The 20,328-nt window shown below is 46.5% G+C and overlaps 1 protein-coding gene across 2 annotated transcripts in view; it reads right to left on the bottom strand.

The window, feature by feature from the left end:
- Gpbp1 (GC-rich promoter binding protein 1) overlaps window positions 1-479 on the bottom strand; it is a 51,012-nt gene extending 50,533 nt beyond the window's left edge. For both annotated transcript variants that reach the window (XM_051172537.1, XM_051172538.1), the window contains exon 1: window positions 173-479. The gene's annotated coding sequence lies outside the window, so the exon portion shown is untranslated. The remainder of the gene's footprint in view (window positions 1-172) is intronic.
- Window positions 480-20,328: the final 19,849 nt, after the last annotated feature.

Here is a 20,328-nt window from a genome sequence, read left to right as displayed (position 1 = left end):
TTCTTTTCAGTTTACTATATACCTAATGGCCATTTTCAGACTATCCAGAAACTGAATCAGAAGCAAATTTTTCCAAGAAACTGAAAGGTTTCCAAGAGTAACGAAAGATCAATTTGACTCTTATTACAGATTACAAATGAGTATCTAATTTGCTCACTGTAAGAGTACTTACAAATTCCAAGAGGACTGCGCAGGAAGGTGTTGGTTTTTCCTCTATAAGCTTTATGTTTTCCAGTTTGTTTTTTTATTTTGTATCCTCTGAAATATCCAAGTTCTTTGAAGATACTTAACCTGTGACTATTTGACATAGAGTTATTTGAAGTCAGCTACCCATATTTGTTTTGAAGTTTTCATATGGCCAGATGCAGTATTAGCCAAGTTCCTTGGATTCGAGAGCAAGGTCTTCTTTATTATTCCATGTATTTGTCACTGTTGTACTTATCCACTTCAGATGAAATATCCAATTTATGTGCCAAAAAGCAGGGGGAAAAAAAAAAAAGAAAATTTCACATCTGAAGATTGCTTCTAAACATCAGCGTATATTGACATACAAATAGCTATCTCAAAACTACCATGCTGGTGTGAAACTGGAACATCTTACATTCCCAAGTAAATAAAAGATAAAAAGAAAAAAATTCTGTATTCTTTCAATGTCTTCATTTAGAAAAGTTGTCCCATTGTAATATGAAAAGAGCTGAAGTCAAAAATTACTAAAACTTTTAATTAAGGTAAAAAGAACCGCCACGAAACTTCAGCAATATTTAAACGGTAATTTGAAACTGCTGAAAACTACTCAGTACACAAATCAAACATATCTTACAGTTTTGGCTGAAGAATACCAACAGAAGAGGGGGAAGAGACAAAAATAATACCAGATGAAAAGACTTATATAATCCGTTTGAACCAAAATACTGAAGAAATGAGTGGGTCTTTTAGTAGCTCGTTGTATTTGTTTGATACTATCAATTCACTTCAGAGATGATTCTTCTCAATTCTAATAAACTTCTTGGGCAAAACTGCCCAAAACAAAAACAAAACTGTAATTCCAAAATGGCCACTTGAAATATCCGGGGCCTTTTAAACAAAACCTAGATGATGATCTTCATATCAGCATAATTCAATCACCTGTAAAAGTTATAGAAAAAAAAAACTTATATCACAGTATTTACTTTCAAATAGAATCAACCCCCACTCTGGAAAAAAATTAATCTCTAGCAGAAATTGATTTCTATATAACCCTAAAGAGAGCTGAGAAAAGAGCCCATTCCTAGCATGTGGTAAAAACCTACTGAATGAAAAGGACCTCAAGGTAGAGAGGGGCAAGAAACAGTGAGTGACAGAATCACTGACGACAAGCCCGGGTTGGAACTGGGAACTGGGTACAGGTAGAATGCTGGAGGTTGTTATGTGGAAAATTTAAAACTTTCTGAGCAAATATTAATTAACTATTAAACTATTATTAACTATTAAATTGGCCCACAATCTTATTATTCATCTCCCCTAATTCTATCCCAAGTGCGAAAAGGAAAACAAACGGACAGGTGGTGTGGCCCAGGAACATTAGTAACCGTAACTCGGGAGAGGGAGAGGCAAAAAGGAGAATGACGCTCCATTCCAAAATGCAGGGTCGGGGGGAACGGGGGAGCTGGCTTTTACCCACTGAGGCTGGCTAGCAAGGTGGGAGGGGAGCGCGCGGCGAGCCGAGTAGCTAAGATTCGCCTCAAGGGCGACTTCCCAGCCTCAGAGAGCGGCAGCAGCGGGACCAAGGAATAAATTCCCATTTCCTTGAATTAAGCAAACAGGTTTCGGGCAAAACTCAAGGTGTGGGCGGTGCGGGGCCCCACTCGCTACCACGTTACAGACGGTGTTGTCCCCGGGAAAAAGAAAACAAAAAACAAAAAACAAGTCCCGTCGGACTCGGGAGTCCACACGACTTCCAAGCGCAGGTAGTAGCGCTCGCCCGAGCGAGCAAACTACCCCGGCAACTGCCACGGAGCCCGGGCGCGGCGGGGAGGGCGAAGCGCCGCCGGGCGGGCACACGGAGGGAGGCCGCCGCTCGGCCGCGACTCCCCCGGCCCCGGGGAAGGCGCGTGCCGGAGCCCGAGGCAGCTCGCCGCCGCGGGCGCCCCGGCCGTTCGCGGCCTCCGCCGAGCACCCCCCACACACACACCCGCCGGCCGCCGAGGGCCCCGCCGCCCACCTCTTCCCCAACAGCCGCCGCCGCCGCCGCCGCCACCGCCGGGCTGAGTCAACGCCGAGGGCGGGCGCCCCGAGCCTCACGCCGCTGCCCCCCCCCGGCCGCCCGCAGCCTCACGCCTCGCGCCGCCACCAACGCCGCTCCCGGCCCCTCCAGCCCCAACGCCGCCACGGGCAACCCCCCCCCCGACACACACACACACACCCTCGTCCTCCCCGGGACTCCGGTACGGGACCCAGGGGACTGTGTTACCTTCTGCCCCACCAGAGGTGCCCCTGGCCTGGGGGTGCCGCTGCGCTCGATCCCGGGAGGAGGTTTTCGGTACTTTGAATAATCCCCTTTTGCCGCTTTTCCCTCCCCCACAACCAGTCTCGGTCCCAAAATGGCGCCGACCCGATCCGCAATGTTCTGGGGCAAGTCTCGCGAGATCGTGGAAGGTTGGCGAGGCGGGGAAGGAACCCGAGAGGTTGAGAAGTGAAGAGGAGGAAGGCGGGGCGACGGAGGGGGGAGTTTAAAAAGAGGAGGAAGAAAGGGTGTGGAAGGAGCCGTGCAAACGAACCCGCTGGGCGGGGCAGCAGGAGGAGGGCCTCCACCACAGAACCTTCTGGCCCAAGCAACCGCTCACGCCCCGGTCGGAGAAGCTCCGCCCTCTACGTCAGACGCCTACGGGAGGGGGAGGGGCGTGGCCAGCACAGGGGCGGGGCTTTGAGGAGGACCCGGAGGCTGGGCCGCGCAGGGGGTAGCGGGGAGGAGGAGGCTCGGCGCGGTGACGTCAGGAGCAGCTGGAGCCGGGGATTACCCCCTGCTGCTGACGTGAGGGCTGGGAACAATCCCGAACGTTCGGTGGAAGGGGGAATTCCCGGCCGTTCCCGGAGGAGCGCCTCTCTCCAGCCGCGGGCCCTCCCCGAGCTCGGGACGGTGGGGTGGGGAGCACGCGAGCGAGCGGGCGGGCGGGCTCGCTGGGCGCGCGGCGCTCGTGCCGGGTCGCGGAGCCCCGGACGGCGCGCGGCGAGCGACACTCGGCTCGGCCCGAAGCCGGGCGACTCGCAGGCCGCTCGGCGCGGGCGCTGGCTCTGCGCTCCGTGGGCGGAGCCGGCGCTGCTGGTACCTGAGTGATTGATTGGGCGCCGCGCGGAGCGTGCGGGACGTTAACACGCCGAAAACCGGGTTCCTCCGGAGTGCGGAGGGCTGCCAGATAGCATCGCACTAGTAATTCATGTTTCTGATAACCAAAGGAGGTGATTAATGAACATAGTGGTACTGGGATTCCGAATAGCACAAACAGTTGTTATTAAAAAAAATAAACGTCTTGTGGTACTCGGTTTCCCTAAACGTAACCCAAGGTTCACTTTGGAAAAGGCGAAGTTGGCATTCCAAGAGGAAGAAAAGTAGTTTGGAAGAAACGAGAGGGCAACGTCTTACAGAAAATAAATATTTGCCTCTACCTTCGCCCGAACTACAGGAGCATCATATCCCAGGAAAGAAGTCTCCTTCTATATGCATTATAGGGTTTGTAGTTTACTGCAAGGCTCCTAAAAGTTTGCCGAAAGACCACTGCAAAGTAAACGAAACCCATCTTAAATGTGTACCTCAATCTTGGATATTGCCTGCCACCTTGGGCATTTAATAAATCCCCTCTGGGTACAAATACAGAGTATTCTAAACTTACTGCTATCTGGTTTTGGTTGCAAGTTTTTTTGGGGGGTGTCGTTTTGTTTTTCATAATGTGTTTCTCATTCTAACTTAAACTCTTTTGCCTTCAGATTAACCAGCTGCCCCGTGTTTGCACAATAAAAATCCCACTAGTAATTATTGTACCTGTGTATTTATGTGGCTTTGATCAGAGTGTCATAGAGCAAAAGAATTAAGTCCTTTGGTTTTTCTGGTTTTCTGTCTGTGTTTTGGTTTAGTTCGATTTGTTAACTTTCAAATAAGAAGTAGATTCAAGCTATAGAGAAAAATAAAGGCTCACATTAGTAAGTGGTTTTTCGAGACAGGGTTTCTCTCTAGCCCTGGCTGGCCTGGAACTCACTCTGTAGACCAGGTTGGCCTACAACTCAGAGACCCTCCTGCTTCTGCCCCCCAAGTGTGGGATTAAACGCGTGCACCACCACTGCCAGGCTACCAACTCACTCTCTCATTCCTTTTTTCAAATATAATTTCTCTGTGGAGATCTCCCTGTCCTGGAACTTGCTCTGTAGACAAGGCTGTTCTGGAACTGTCAGGGACTCGCCTTCCTGTACAGTGATCAAAGGCATGCACCACCACCGAACAACCAACGTGGGTAACTGAGGTGCCACAGAAAGGAAATCTAGAAGGTAGCCATTCTTCCTCTTCCTGCTTTCCCCCTACTCCTTCTGTTGTTTGCTTTTGAGGCTGGGACTCACTATGTAGCCCTGGCTGGCCTAGAACTCAATATGTAGACCAGGCTAGCCTCAAAACCACAGTGATCTACGTGCTTCTGCCTTCCTAGGTTCCCAGCCAGGCTGACGTGACTTTGCCTGGGGGCCCAGGGACTCCACCTCTCCTTGCTGAGCTGAGTTTTTCAGATATTGTGGCTTAATGATTCCAGATCTTTTCCTATTGTTTGCAATCAAGTCCTTTGGCCAGTACAAAATCCAAGTGGGTTTTTCAGGAATAGTCAATGGGTAATGGGTCCGTGCTCGAGAGAGAACACACACACTGGGAGAAAGCCTAAATGCTCTCCTCACTGGTGTGGCAAAAGGCCCAGTCCGGTTTAAGAGCCAGAGAGATGGTTCAGTTGTTAAGAGCACTGGCTGCTCTTCCAGGGAACCCAGGTTCATTTCTCAGCAAACACATGGTGGTTTATAACTAACTCCAGTTCCAGGGTATCTGACACCCTCTTCTGGACTCACCAGACATGCAGATAGTCTGCACATGCAATCAAAGCAAACATACATGACTGGGCGTGGTGGCACACACCTTTAATCCCAGCACTTGGGAGGCAGAGGCAGGCAGATCGCTGTGAGGTCGAGGCCAGCCTGGTCTACAAATCGAGTCAAAAGACAGCCAAGGCTAACACAGAGAGACCCTGTCTCGAAAAACCAAAAAAAAAAAAAAAGAAGAAGAAGAAGAAGAAGCCTAGGCGTGGTGGCATACACCTTTAATCCAAGGATTTGAGAGGCAGAGGCAGGCATGTCACTGTGAGTTTGAGACCAGCCTGTACAAAGCAAGTCCAAGACAGCAGAGAAAACACAGAGAAACTGTCTCAAAAAAAAAAAAAAAAAAAAAAAAGATTCTATAAAGAATGAAATGTGACCACTTTTAAAAGCCCACACCCAGGGCGGTGGTGACACACACCCTTAATCCTAGCACTTGGGAAGCAGAGGCAAGGTTAGTGAGGCCAACCTTGCTTACAAATCAAGTCCAGGACAGCCAAGGTTAAACAGAGAAAACCCTGTCTCAAAAACAATTAAAAAAAAAAAAAAAAAAAAAAAAAAAGGCTGCTGGGGCTAGATAAATGGCTCAGAGATTAAGAGCACTGGCTGCAGCTGGGCATGGTGGCGCACGCCTTTAATCCCAGCACTCGGGAGGCAGAGGCAGGCAGATCTCTTGAGTTCAAGGCCAGTCTGGTCTACAAAGCGAGTCCAGGACTGTCAAAAAAAAAAAAAAAAAAAAAAAAAAAAAAAAAAAAAAAAGCACTGGCTGCTCTTCCAAAAGTCTTGAGTTCAGTTACTAGCAACCACATGGTGGCTCACATCCAACTATAAAGAAATCTGGTGTCCTCTTCTGATGTGCAGGTGTACATGCAGGTAGAGCACTGTATACATAATAAACAAACCAGAAGAGGAGGAGGAGATCTAACTATGCTTTGAGTTGGCGTGCCCTGAGATTCTATCTGCAGTGAAGTCTAAGGTCCGGCATTGCTTGAAAGGCAGTCTCTGACGGCAGCTTCTGGCGCTGCTGTCTGTTGCAGTACGGCCCCAGCTTGTCGGCTGGTCCGGGCACCGCTGACAGAACCGAAAGAGAACATTTGTAGAATTCCAGGTTTGATGGCACACACCAGTAATCCCAGCACTGTGAGGTGGAAGTAGGAGGATCCGGAGGTCAAGCCCATTAACAGCGTTTTTCAAAAAGCCAAGAGATGTAGGGAAAGTTGCAAATGTTTGAGGAAAAAAAAAAAAAAACAACAACAACAAAGTGCTTCTAGATGTCAGACTAATAGGGGATCTTTACATTATTCTTTACACCTGGTAAGAGTTCCTTGTCCCATCACCAAGTCAAACGCAGGGACCTGTTACCAGTTACCCCAGACTTCCCGTTGCTTTATTTGTTTAATGAATTCTCCACAGGGCACATCATATAGCAGGTTGTACGTGAACATGACATTACGCCTTCTGAGGGAAAAGAGCTAGCACCTCTGCAGCAAAGCTCTCCACGAGACTCTCTTTCTTTTGCTCACAAGAAACTTTAGTTCTTTCAGTAACTTCATAGCCACATTATATCAACTAATACAGCCCAAGCTTGTATCAGGCCAAATACACAATGCTGGATATGCTAAGGGTTTTTTCTTTTCTTTTTTTTCCCAACGTAAGGTAAAAGTAAAAACTGAGAAACTGAAAACTCCACCAGCTGAGAACTGGTTTAAAATAGGTAAATAATAAATAAATAAAAATACATGGGCCCTTGCCTGGCACATGCAAAACCCTGGGAACTGACACTCTACAGCCACAGAAATGAGTTTGGTTTTTTCCTCCAGCTACAGATTTAAAAGGCAGAATTTTGAATGTCAAGCAACGTCAAACTTTATTCAAAGGAGACACTTTCATTAGGGTTTAAAGGAAATCGTCCAGGCAGGTGAGCTGCAAACCTCAGCAGCTGCCCCAGAGGAGCCTAGAACCGATAAGGAAAAGGCATGCTCTCTGAATGAAGCCAACAAGGAGGTCAAGCACTTGTGGAGAGGAAACAATAGAGAAAGAACAAGAAGACTCAAAGAAGCCAGGTGAGGCCAGGCGAGATGGCCCACATCTAATCCCAGCACTCAGAAGACAGAGGCAAGCGGATCTCTGTGAGTTCGAGGCCAGTCTAGTCTACAAAGCGAGTCCAGGGCAGCCAAGGCTACACAGAGAAAAACTCTGTCACCAGAAACAAAAAATTAAACCTTTTTTTTGTGTGTGTGCAACAATTAAAATATGTATATGGGAAACTTTTGAGACAGAGTTTCTGTGTAGCCTTGGCTGTCCTGGACTTGCTCTATAGACCACACTGGCCTCGAACTCACAGAGGTCCACCTGCTTATGCCTCCCTGAGTACTGGATTAAAGAATCATGTGCTACCACGCCCAGCTGAAAAAACTTTTTTTTTTTTTTTTTTTTTTTTTAAGACAGGGTTTCTCTGTGTAGCCTTGGCTGTCCTGGACTCACTTTGTAAAAAACTATTTTTTAAATTCCTTGAAATCTGATGTTCCTCTTCTATGTTCTCATTGTAAAGCCACAAATAGATAGGGTCGAATAAAAATAAAAAAATAATAATAATAAAGTGGGTTCTGGGAATGGGGTCCCCTGCAAAAGCAGTAGAGGATCTTAACCTCTAAGCCATAGCTCTCAAACTCCTAGCTGCTGAATTTTTACCCGTCTTTACCACTGGACTCAAAGGATCCTTCAAGGCAGTAGTATTACCTCTCTCAGCTTTATCCACAGCAACCAGTACAATGTCTGCCACAGTCACTCTATGGGTTCCTCCGGAATGTTTGTTGAACGCTCGGATTCCTACTGTGAAGATTAAAGTTAATTGCCAACTTGATTGAGCTGAAGACCGCCTACAAGATTAATGAAGCACACCTCTGGGGTGTCTCTAAGGGCAATTAGAGAGATCAAGAGGACTCTGACCTAATGAACGGATTAACCAGTGATGCTTTCGTTAACATGACGAACGCCATCCTTGGGAGGTGGGGACATGCATGCTGTATTTTGCCCTAGCTCTTCCCCATGCCCTACTTCGCTTCCCAGCCACTATGATGAGCTGCACTGCTTTGCCCAACCTCTTCAGTGACCAGATCACAAGCCCCAATAAATTGTTCCCTCTTCTTGCTCAGCACTGGTAACAGCTGAAATGCACACCGCTGCCTTCAGTCTGTGGGCTAAGCACACACTATCTGTAGTTTATTTTATCCTTGAATGGTCTACCCAAGAATTGTTTCCTTTCTTTGCCTGCTTTACTTCTCAAATCCTTAACTGTCTTCAAAGTCCCAGTTGAAGCTGCAGTCTGTCCTCTGCATCACTATATGCACTTTCTCTCTGTCCTCCTTTGTAACCTCTCCTGATAGTCTGTGGGGTGCTGTTCTTTTATTCTTTTGCCTTTTTTGCTTTTTTTTTTTTTTTTTTAATCTCTTTCTCTCCTAGCCCTGCACCCCACCCCAATTTTTTGGTTTGTTGTTCCTTTTTTTTTTTTTTTTTTTTTTGGTTTTTCGAGACAGAATTTCTCTGTGTGATATCCCTGGCTGTCCTGGACTCGCTTTGTAGACCAGGCTGGCCTTGAACTTAGAGATCTCCCTGCCTCTGCCTTCTGAGTGCTGGGCTTAAAGGTGTGTGCCACCACCACCCAGCTTTGTTGATAAGAGCTTGCTCTGTAGCTATGACTATCCTTGAGTTTTTACAATCCTGCCTCTGCCTCCCAAGCCCTGAGATGACAGGCAAGGTTTGTCACTGTCACGTCCAGCTTCCGGAACATTGTTCTATTCATCCGCTTGCCCTGCCAGTGTCCAGCCTACAGTAAGATTCAACGAAATGAAGTTTCTCTCTCTCTCTCTCCCTCTCTCTCTCTTTCTTTTTTCTTTTTCTTTTTTTTTTTTTTTTTTTTTTTTTTTTTTTTTTTTTTTTTTTTTTTGAAACAGGGTTTCTCTGTGTTAGCCTTGGCTGTCCTGGACTCGCTTTGCATACCAGACTGACCTTGAACTCACAACAGTCCACCTGCCTCTGCCTCTCGAGTGCTGGGATTAAAGGCGTGCACCACCATGCCCAATAAAGTGAAGTTTTCGAGGCATGATCCTCCTTTGCAATCCAGGCTGACCCTAAACTTGTGCTCTCCTTGCCTCCACTCACTGAGTGCCAGGATTATAACCATGAAACCATCTACCACCATCACCACCAACACCAATACCTCCACCACCATCACCCCCATCATAACCCCCACCACCATCACCAACACCTCCACCACTACCAGCACCACCACCACCAACACCTCCACCACCACCATCACCAACACCTCCACCACCACAACCAATACCAACACCATCACCTCCAACACCAACACCCCCATCATAACCAACACCATCACCAACACCACCCACCATCACCAACACCACCCACCATCATTATCACCACCATCACCTCCACCTCCAACACCAACACCAACACCATCACCCCCATCATAACCACCACCATCACCACCAACAATAACACCCACCATCACTATCACCACCACCATCACCACCACCACCCACTTCTGTGCAATAAGTTGAGTTTTACTACTTACTGAGGCTTGGCGCTCTCTCAGTATTTACTAGTCAGGTGATGGAAGAGCCTGATACCTACAGAGCCCCTCCCCCTTCTACCATTATCAGACCAGTCTCTGATGTCACTGCCAAGGTACAATACAAAGAAACCTCCCCACCTTTTCACTGTTGAGGCTCTGCCTCTCCACAGATAATTCAACCTAAGCTGGAATGTCTAACTTGGCGTACTCACAGCCCTCTTCCTTCCAGACTCCTTTCACAGATGTGTGCTACTGACCAATGAGTCCCTTCCCTCAAAGGACCGCACAGGGAAGACCTCATGCCTTGTCCACTGCAGTGTCCCCAGCACCTAGCACAAGGCTGGCCTGGAGTAGGCCATAATCTAGGAAGAATGAATGATTAATATTATCACTCGTTATTTGTTTAGCAGTAGTGAGGATTGATGCATGCTAGGCAAATGCTCTAGTACTAATTTATATCCCAAACCCAAGATAATATGTTTTTTAAGAAAACAATTTCAAAAGTAAGGTGATTAGATAAAGCTCTGGGAGTCTTGTGGAAGGAAGGGGGGAGGATAGAAGGATCTGGAGGGGACAGGAGCCAATGGGCAGCTTAGTCTTCATGCAGGTCCCCTAGTGGACAGGGGAGAGGAGGCTGTCTCTGACATAGACTATGCTGCCTACTTTTCAATCACTTCCCCCTGACGGGGCTACCTTGCCTCAGGGAGACAGGATGCTCTCAATCTTTATGAGACCTGATGTGCAGGGGTGGTTTTGGTGTGGGCACCACCCCTTTTCTGATGTGTAAGAGAAGACAGAGATGGGGGAATAAGGGGGAGAGAAGGTGGGTGGACCAGGAGAAGAGGAAGGTGCGGGGTATGGTTGGGATGTAAAGTGAACAAATAAATTTGTCAGGAAAAAGAAAACATAAATTAAAAATCTTTATTATTTGTTTAAAAAAAACAAGGTGTTGTGGTTTTGAGGTTTCAGCATAGGTTTAGCCATTTCTGTATTCAGCTTCTGTTTTGTTTATAAGGTAAAATTACGTTCAAAATGTTCGAACTTTTCAACTCTGCTTCCTAGAAGCAGTCATTCAGAGCTGACACTAACGCTCCCTTCCAGAGGATCGAGCTGACCTTATATTAAGCTACGCTCTGGTTGCACCCTTATTATCTGTGATTCAGTGGAGTCATAATTCATACTTTGCTATCTACACAGTTGGCTACATTCTGGATGTACCCTAAGCACTGCCTCACTTATCTCACTTAGGGCCAATTAAACTAAAGGTCAATCGGAACTGCTTGTTAGCAAATTAACCTGAGTCAGAGCTGACCACCCTGTTCCACCATCTGCCCCCCCCCCCCCCCCAGTATGAGCCAGTTGTCTTTGCCTTTATGGGCTGACTCTGGGAAATAGGTCTATGTCACAGTTAGGCTCCCAAGTCCTTTCTGTGGCCCTCAGTGTGATCAGCTTTGTCTTGGCGTGTGTGTTCACTCAATAAACCACCCATATCTGACTGAGATCGGAATCTGAGTGGTTTGTGGGGCTATTCTTGGACTACAAGATTTTTTAAAAACTATCATTGTGAAAAGGCTAATGAGATGGCCCAGGGGTTAAGAATACTGACTGACTGTCTAGAGGACCCAGTCTCAATTCCCAGCACCCAACTGGCTGCTCACAACTCTGGAACTCTGGTTACAGGGGATCAGGTTTTTTTCTTTCTTTTTTTTCCCCCTTTCCCTGAGACAGGGTCTCTCTGTGTAGCCCTGGTGGCTGTCCTGAACTCACTTTGCAGACCAGGCTGGCCTTGAACTCACAGTGATCCACCTGCCTCTGCCTCCTGAGTGCTGGAATTAAAGGCGTGCGCCACTACACCTGGTCTGGGAATCAGGTTTCTTCTGGCCTCCACAGACACTGCATACACACACACACACACACACACACACACACACACACACACACACTGCACACAGACATACATGCAGACAAAACACATAAAAATTAAGGAAAAAATAAGATTTTCATGGGTCTTCATATTTTCATTTCTGAAAGATCCTATCTATAAAATTTGGCTAAATAATTGTTATGCAACAGGGTGGTGGTGGCAGGCAGCAGCACGAGCCTTTAATTCCAGCACTCCACTCTAGAGGCAGAGGCAGGCAGATTTCTGTGGATTCAAGGCCAGCCAAGCTTACTACACAGAGAAACCTTGTTTCAAAACAACAACAACGCCTTTAATCCCATCACTCAGGAGGCAGAGGCAGGCGGGTCTCTGAGAGTTCGATGCCAGCCTGGTCTACAACGTGAGTCCAGGACAGCCAGAGCTGTTACACAGAGAAACTTTGTCTCAAAAAAGCAACATCAAAAGTAGATCACAGAAACCATTCAAGAAAAACTAAGAGCCGGGCGTCGTGGCCCACGCCTTTAATCCCAGCACTCAGGAGGCAGAGGCAGGCGTATCGCTGTGAGTTCGAGGCCAGCCTGGTCTACAAAGTGAGTCCAGGATGGCCAGGGCTACACAGAGAAACCCTGTCTCGAAAAACCAAAAAAAAAAAAAGAAAAGAAAAGAAAAACTAAAAATATCTCCTTTGGTGCCCAGTGTTCAGCCTCTGTGTTTTAGAATTTGCATAGTCATGGGTCAGTTCAAACAGTGACCACAGGAGTTATGGTCACACTAACTGGCTTTTTTTCTTTTCTTCCTTTTTTTTTTTTCAGACCTGAAGACTGACCCAGGGCTTTTCCCTTGCTAGACAAGTGCTCTACCGCTGAGCTAAATCCCCAATCCCTTTTTTTTTTCTTTTCTTGTTTTTATTTTTACATGTGTGAGTGTGCACATTGTTGCAATTAACTTATCAGTATGCCTAGGGTGCAAATAAGTATCACAGAGAGTATTGTATTTTAAAGCTGCAAGCACTACGCCGAGCAGAATCTAAACTACTCTAAATCTACTAGTAAACTAAACTAAACTACTCTAATCCTATGGCCTCAAAACCTACATATGTCCCAATCATTTGCCAATCTGATCCTCCTCTGGCAGCTTCTCTCTCAACTGTCTGCTGTTCCAGCTATTTCCGACCCCTTCTCGGAAGCTCCGCCTTTCACGTTTTGTCCTTCTGCCCAGCTGATTGGCTAAACCGCGCTTTATTGACAACTGCTACATCCACTCAAGTCATCCCACCACAGCACATGTACGCAGGCGCCCTCAAAAGCCTATAAGAAAAGCATCCAATCCGTGGAGCTGGTTTCAGGGGATTGGGAGCCGGCAGACTTGGGTTGCTAGGAACAGAACTGGGGTCCTCTGGAAGAACAGTAAGCGCTCTTAACCATTGAGCCATCTCTCCAGCCCTGGCTCCCCACCCACCCCACCCCCGGTTTAAAGCATGACATTTTAGGCCAGGGGTGGTGGCACACGCCTTTAATCCCAGCACTTAGGAGGCAGAGGCAGGCGGGTCACTGTGAGTTAGTGGCCAGCCTGATCTACAAAGAGAGTCTGGGACAGACAAGATAATACAGGGAGACCCTGTCTCAAAAAAAAAAGCATTTTGTGTGTGCGTGTCATAATGTTGTGCCCTCCTTCCACATGAGTCTTAGGAACTGGACTAAGGTAACAAGTCCCTTTACACGCTGAGCCGTTTTGTGTCCCACTGACTGGCTTTTGTTCAAAGTTCACAGGAATCTGGTGGATTTTGTAGGGATGTCTATAATCCCAGCACTGGAGAGGCAGAAACGTTACAGGGCAGCCCAGGCTACATGAGATTCTGGCTCAAAGCAACAAAAATTTAAACTGTGGAAAAGCAACTTTTGTTCATCAGATGTAACTGTCCCCTCAGAGGCTCACTGCCTCCTGCTAACCTAGGTCTAGTCCTGGGAGCTTCTACCCTCTGTACAGTTTAATCTAGGCCTAGAATGTTTTCAGCCTCTGAGACTTACTGCTGAATAAACTCATTCTTTCTAGTTCTTTCTCTCAGCTTCTGACTGAATTGCTCTGCTTGGCCTCAAACTAACTGTAGCAATCTGTTCTAATCTTCTGGCTCCTTCTCACTCTCTGGCTCATTCTGTCTTCACCTGTGTCTAACTTGTCCTCTCTTCAACCTGTCTCTGTAGAACTCTCCTGACAGAAACCGCACCTGAATTCAAACGAACAGAACTGCCACAAGCTCAGCTCCCACACACTGCCTCTCAACTCAGTGACTCAACCGAACTGACAGAACAGGCCTGACTTGAACTCAGGGCTTCTGTCTCAGAGTGCTGGGATTAAAGGTGAGTACCACCATGCCTGGACCTAAACTCTTCTCTACCGGAAACTTGCTCTGTCTCAGGCTGGCCTTGAACTCAGAGATATGCTTGCCTCTGTCTCCTGGATTAAAGGCAGGTCTGCATTCCAGCCAGATCACACAAACCTAGAAGGTCTTTGTATGTGATCTCTTGCCAGGGCAGCCATGTTCTGAATTAAAATTCCTCTACAACAATGTAAGAGATATATGTAGGAAAGTAAGGTTTTAGTATATACTTTAGAATTAAATATGTGTAAGTTTGTTGTGACCCTTTGGATTTTTCTCAAGCATATATATATATATTTTTCAGATAACCATGTATATTTTTTTAAAATTGGGATATATTATAATACTCTGCAATTTGGTTTTTGTTTGTTTGGGTTGCTGTTTTTTGGGTTTTGTTGGTTTTTTGAGACAGCGATTCTCTGTGCAGCAATGGCTTTTCCACTCTGAGCCCTCTCACCAGCTGCCATCCTTTCTTAAGATGGAACCATTAGAATCCTTCTGTAAAAAGCCGGGCGTGGTGGCTCACACCTTTACGCCCAGCACTCGGGAGGCAGAGGCAGGTGGATCACTGTGAGTTTGAGGCCAGCCTGGTCTACAAAGGGAGTCCAGGACAGCCAAGGCTACAACAGAGTAACCCTGTCTGAAAAAAAAAAAAAAAAAAAGAATCCTTCTGTAATACACACGACATCTTATGTATACTCACTGCACTGCGAAAGGCACATCAGACCTTCTTATAGCCCGAAACTGTACTTTAGGGCCTGCCAATCAATCCTGATAACTCACCACCCCTTTACTTCTGTGAGATCAATTTGCAGACTTTCCATAGCAGAGAGACATCACGTGTCTTTCACTTAGTCTGATGGTCTCCAACCATTGTTGCAGCAAAGGACAGGATTTCGCTCTCCTTGGCTAAATCGTATTTCATCGTCTATAAGTGCCATAGTTTCTGTATCCAGTGACCGACACTTAGACTGCTTCTACTTCTCAGCCTCTGTGAATCACTCTTCCTCGGTGAGCTCACATATGCTAATGCGTCTTCAACATACTGATTTCCTTTTTCCTGGACATGTATACTGGAATTGCTAGATAGATGGCTATTCTTTGTCTATATTTGTGGAGTTTTTTTTTTTTTGTTTTGTTTTGTTTTATTTTTCGAGACAGGGTCTGCCTGTGTATACTTGACTATCCTGGACTCGCTTTGTAGACCAGGCTGGCCTCCAACTCACAGCAATCCGCTTGCCTCTGCCTCCCAAGTGCTGGGGTTAAAGACGTGCGCCACCACCGCCCAGCTAGATTTGTGTTATGTTTTGAGGTGTTTGTGTGTGTGTGTGTGTGTGTGTGTGTGTGTGTGTGTGTGTGTGTGTGTGTGTTTCCAGACAAGGTTTCCAGTAGTCCAGCCTAGCCTTGAACTGACTGAGCAGCGAAGGATGACCTTGTACTCCTGATCCTCCGGTCCGTGCCTTCCACGCGCAGTGGGACTACAGATTTGTGATTCCTGTCCTGTCTCTTTAACTTCTAAAACTTTCATACTGTTCTCCAGAATGAGGACACTAGTTTACATTACTATCAAAAGAGTGTGAGGGGTGCCACACACACCCCTCAGGAGCCATCGGCTCGCCGCTGAAAGCACTTGCCGAGAGCATGGCTTTGGTTCCCAGCACCCACATGGTGCCTTTCAACCGTACAACCACCCGTAACACAGTTTCAGGTGACCTGACATCCTCTTCTGACCGCCAAGGACATATGCAGTGCGCATACATGCATGCAGTGCGCATACATGCATGCAGTGCGCATACATGCATGCAGTGCGCATACATGCATGCAGGCAAAACCACTTACACACACACACACACACACACACACACACACACACACACAAATCAGTAAATCTACAAAAACTAATTTGAGTGTGAGAGTCCCCCTCGCCAGAATTTATTATTTATTTGCTTCCTTTTGGTTCTAATGCAGAAGCTAGAATCCAGGGCCTCTTGTGCGTGAACTGGCAGTGCTCTACCACTGAGCTACAACCCTGCTCCCAGTCTCCTCCCCCACCCCTCCCTAGGGCCATTCATTTAATTTCACATTTTACTCTCAGAGGAAGTGGGGAAAAGGAGCCACCAGTGACAACACTGAACAGTTCTGTGGTTCTTCAGTGAAGACCTCAGGGGGGTTATATTGTTTTTACTGATGCTAGGTGATCATAACAGGATGAACACTGTTGTTGGAGGCTCCAGAGTCATCAGCGTGAAGCAGGTGTGGAACTGCCTGAGGAGAGAGACGCCTCCATGTTAACTGTGAGCAACAGGACCCATTGCCGCCATGCACAGAGAGGGAGGCTTCCACAGTCCCGGGTCTGGTACACAGAATGTCAGCAGGACCATCACAGAAGAGAGCTGGGGAATCACTATCCTTGGGTCTGTACCCAGCATCTTATGCAAAGTGCCTCCATAAGCACAAAACAAGGGCTCTCTCCCTGTTGTCCCTTGGTTTCAGGGAATTGTCCACTATCCTGTAATCTTATCGGCATGCGGAAACATCCGTCCCTTTGTGCCCATTTCACAGAGACTCCGGAAAACATGTCTGGATGCCCTACAGGTCTTTTCTCCTTGCAGGCAACTTCGCGTTCGGCCCATTTCACAGAGACTCCGGAAAACATGTCTGGATGCCCTACAGGTCTTTTCTCCTTGCAGGCAACTTTGCGTTTGGCTTCTTCACGTTCCAGTAGAATAGCCCTGGTTTCCCTCTTACTCCAAGATCTAATCAGAGGGCCTGGAGCCTTCTGGCTTCCTCCTTTCCTTTCCCCTCATCCACACAGGCTGTTACTCAACCGTTTTGGTATGCTGCCGTTTGCTCCTCTAGGGCACTTACTGTGGAAATGGAGCCACAGAGTCTGGGTGTCCCTTCACCCCTGTGGCCTTCTAGACATTTCTGTCTTTTGAGATAGGCTCTCACTCTGTAACCCAGGCTAACCTTGGACTCATAAACCTCAAGCCTTAGCCCCCAAACTGATAGGATCACACTCAGGGAGGCAGAGGCAGGCAGATCACTGTGAGTTCAAGGCCAGCCTGGTCTACAAAGCGAGTCTAGGACAGCCAAGGCTAACACAGAGAGACCTTGTCTCAAACAAACAAATAAAAAAGGACACAAGAAAATGTATTGTGTGTGTGTGTTGTGTTGTTGTTGAGGCCTGCTCATTTTGGGTAGCATAACTATATATATATATATATATATATATATATATATATATATATATATATTTTTTTTTTTTTTTTTTTTTTTTTTTTTTTTTTTTTTTTTTTTGGTTTTTCGAGACAGGGTTTCTCTGTATAGCCTTGTAGATATATATTTTTCAACTATAAGATATTTTTATTTCAGGCCCATCAGCCACATCATCTCAGCTCTTTGCTGAGGAATGTCTAGCCGGGTGTGGTGGCACACGCCTTTAATCCCAGCACTTGGAAACTATGTTTATCCTCGACATACTCTATGGCTTTATTAATCAGTGAAAATTTCCCAACCATAAGCCCAGCTGTCTCCAAATGCCAGGCACACTTTCAAGATTAGCTAGAACTTCTCGTTAGCAAAGTAACTTGAGCCAGAGCTGAGCACCCGGTTCCACCATCCACCCCCTGTATGAGCTAATTGTGGTTTCCAACCTTTAAATATGCAATGCAACGTCCCCTCAAGGAGGCAGTTCAGATCCTGAGCTGGCCTCCTCCCTGAGCTCAGAAAATGAAGCTTTCATTTTAAGCTTCTGCATTTGAAATGAGTTTTCTCAGCTTCCACCTAGAATCTAGTGTGTGTGTGTGTGTTTGTGTGTGTTGTGTACATGTGTAAGATGTGCTTATGCAGGTGCCCTGGGAGGCCAGAAACTAGGATTACAGGTGATTGTGAGTTGTTGCCTGATGTGGGTGCTAGGAACAGAATTCAAGAACTCCCATCCTTTGCAAAAGCCTGAAGTGCTCTTAAAACACTGGGCCATCAGAAAAAAACAAAACAAAACACTGGGCCATCGCATTCCTAGGGGTCTATTTAGCCAGAGTGAAATTATCTGTCTTTCTTTTCTCTTCTTTCCTATCTTTCTTTCATTTATTTTATTTTATTTTTCTTGGCTTTTGAACACAAGGTTTCTCTGTGTAGCAGTGGCTGTCCTGGACTCACTTTGTAGACCAGGCTAACCTTGAACTCACAGAGATCCTCCAGCCTCTGCCTCCTGAGTGCTGGGATTAAAGGCGTGCGCCACCGGGCCTGGCTAGCTATCTTAATTTTCAAGACAGTTTCTCATTATATAATACAGTCTGACCTGAAACTCAAAGTGATTCTACTGCCTCTGTATCCTAAGTGCAGGGAATACAGGTGTGTGCCATTAGTTCTCAGCCTGTGGCGTGTGTGTGTGTGTGTGTGTGTGTGTGTGTTAATTTCCCTGATGTTCAGCATTTTCATTTTTAATATATTTTTTCTCCCTTTGTATCTATCTATCATAGAGAAACATCAAAAGAATTCCACTCATTTGCTCATTTTAAAGTCTTTCTCAGGGGCCGGGCGTGGTGGCGCATGCCTTTAATCCCAGCACTTGGGAGGCAGAGGCAGGGGGATCACTGTGAGTTTGAGGCCAGCATGGTCTACAAAGTGAGTCCAGGATAGCCAAGGCTACACAGAGAAACCCTGTCTCGAAAAACCAAAATAATAAATAAATAAATAAAGTCTTTCTCAGAGAAACCCTGTGTCGAAAAAGCAAAAAATAAAATCTTTCTCCCTGTCCCTCCTTCCTGTGAGTATGTGTGTGCATATATCTGTGTATGAGTGTGTATATGTGTGTCTCTGTGTGTATGTGTATGTGTTTGTATGTCTGTGCCTGTTTGGTGTCTATATTCATGCATGTATGTGTTATATTTGTATCTGTGTGACTGTATGTGACTCTTTGTGTGTGTTTCCGGTGTGTGCATGTGTGTATGTTTGTGTGAGTGTGTGCATATGTGTGTATCTGTGTGTGTGTGTAGTGTATGTGTATATATCTGTGTGTGGATGTGAGTGTGTGCATGTGTGTGTATGTATGTGGATGTGGTGTGTGTATCTGTGTGTGTGTTTACCTGGTGACTTGTTTGTTGCATGCCTTGTACATTCTGGATTTAGTTCATTTTTACACGAATCTCTTCCCTCACACTCTCTAGGTTGTGTATTTGTTCTGCATATTGTTTTATTCCATGATGATTTATCTAGATTGTCAACATCATTTATTAGATGAAGAAACACCTGGAAGATTAGTGAAACACAATTCTGGGGTATTTATAATTTGCGTCCTGGGAGGATCCTCAGGTCAGGAGGCTCTCCGTGGTGCAAGGAAGGAGGCAGGAAGGAGGGAGGGAGGGAGTCCCTGAAGTACGTCCCGCCCTTCCCTCCATCCCCTTGCTCTGCTTCTCGGTTGCCAGGATGTGATCTGCTCTGCTGGACTGTGCTCTCCCTTCGGTGATGACTGCCTCCTCTGCAACCACGACCCAACAAACCTTTCTTCCCTTCACTTGTTATGTGGGGTATGTTGTCACAGTGACTGCGAGCTGTTGCACCTCACTGCTCAGATGCTTTTTTTTAAGTGACATAATCCCACTTGCCAATGTTTGCTTTAATTACTTCTGCTTTAGAGTCTTCTCCAAAGACCTTTGTCCTGGTCGATGGCGAGAGGCACTCCCTCTGTCTGCTTGGCTCTTCTTTTTTCTTTTTTGGTTTTTCAAGACAGGGTTTCTCCGTGTTTGCCTTGGCCGGCCTGGTCCCGCTTTGTAGACCAGGCTGGCCTGGAACTCACAGAGATTCGCCTGCCTCTGCCTCCCGAGTGCTGGGGTTAAAGGCGTGCACCACCACGCCAGGCCCCACAGTGGTTTTTGAGTCAGAGTCTCCCAGAAAAGTTGGAGCTGCCCAGAGAGCGCCCAAGATCCTCTAGCCTCCTCCTCCCGGCACTGGGACTACAGGCAAATGCCGTTGGCTCTGGTGTTTTTTGTGTGGGTGTGCGGACTCAGGCCCTCATGCTGGTGTAGCCAGTATTTTGTCAGCTGAGTCATCTGTCACATGCTCTGCCCACCCCCAGCAGCATTTATCAGGGAGAATTTTTTCTTTTCCGAGGTGTTTTGCTGCTATCTTAATTGACTGTAAACAAATAGATTTAGTAGATTTATATGGGGGTTTTCTGTTCTGTTCCCTCAGTTTCTTCATGTATTTTTATACTAATATCATGCTATTTCAGGTAATAAGTTTTTTTTTTATTACATTTATTTCTTTGGGGGAAGCACACGTGTGGAGGTCAGAGGATAAATCTATGGATTCAGTTCTTTCCTTCCAGATGCCTCTGGCTGTATTTTTTCTTGTATCTATGACAAAAACCATACC

The sequence above is a fragment of the Acomys russatus genome, chromosome 30, assembly GCF_903995435.1.
Source record: "Acomys russatus chromosome 30, mAcoRus1.1, whole genome shotgun sequence".
In the NCBI taxonomy this organism is placed as follows: Eukaryota; Metazoa; Chordata; class Mammalia; order Rodentia; family Muridae; genus Acomys; species Acomys russatus.
This window is presented reverse-complemented; position numbering and strand designations above follow the sequence as displayed.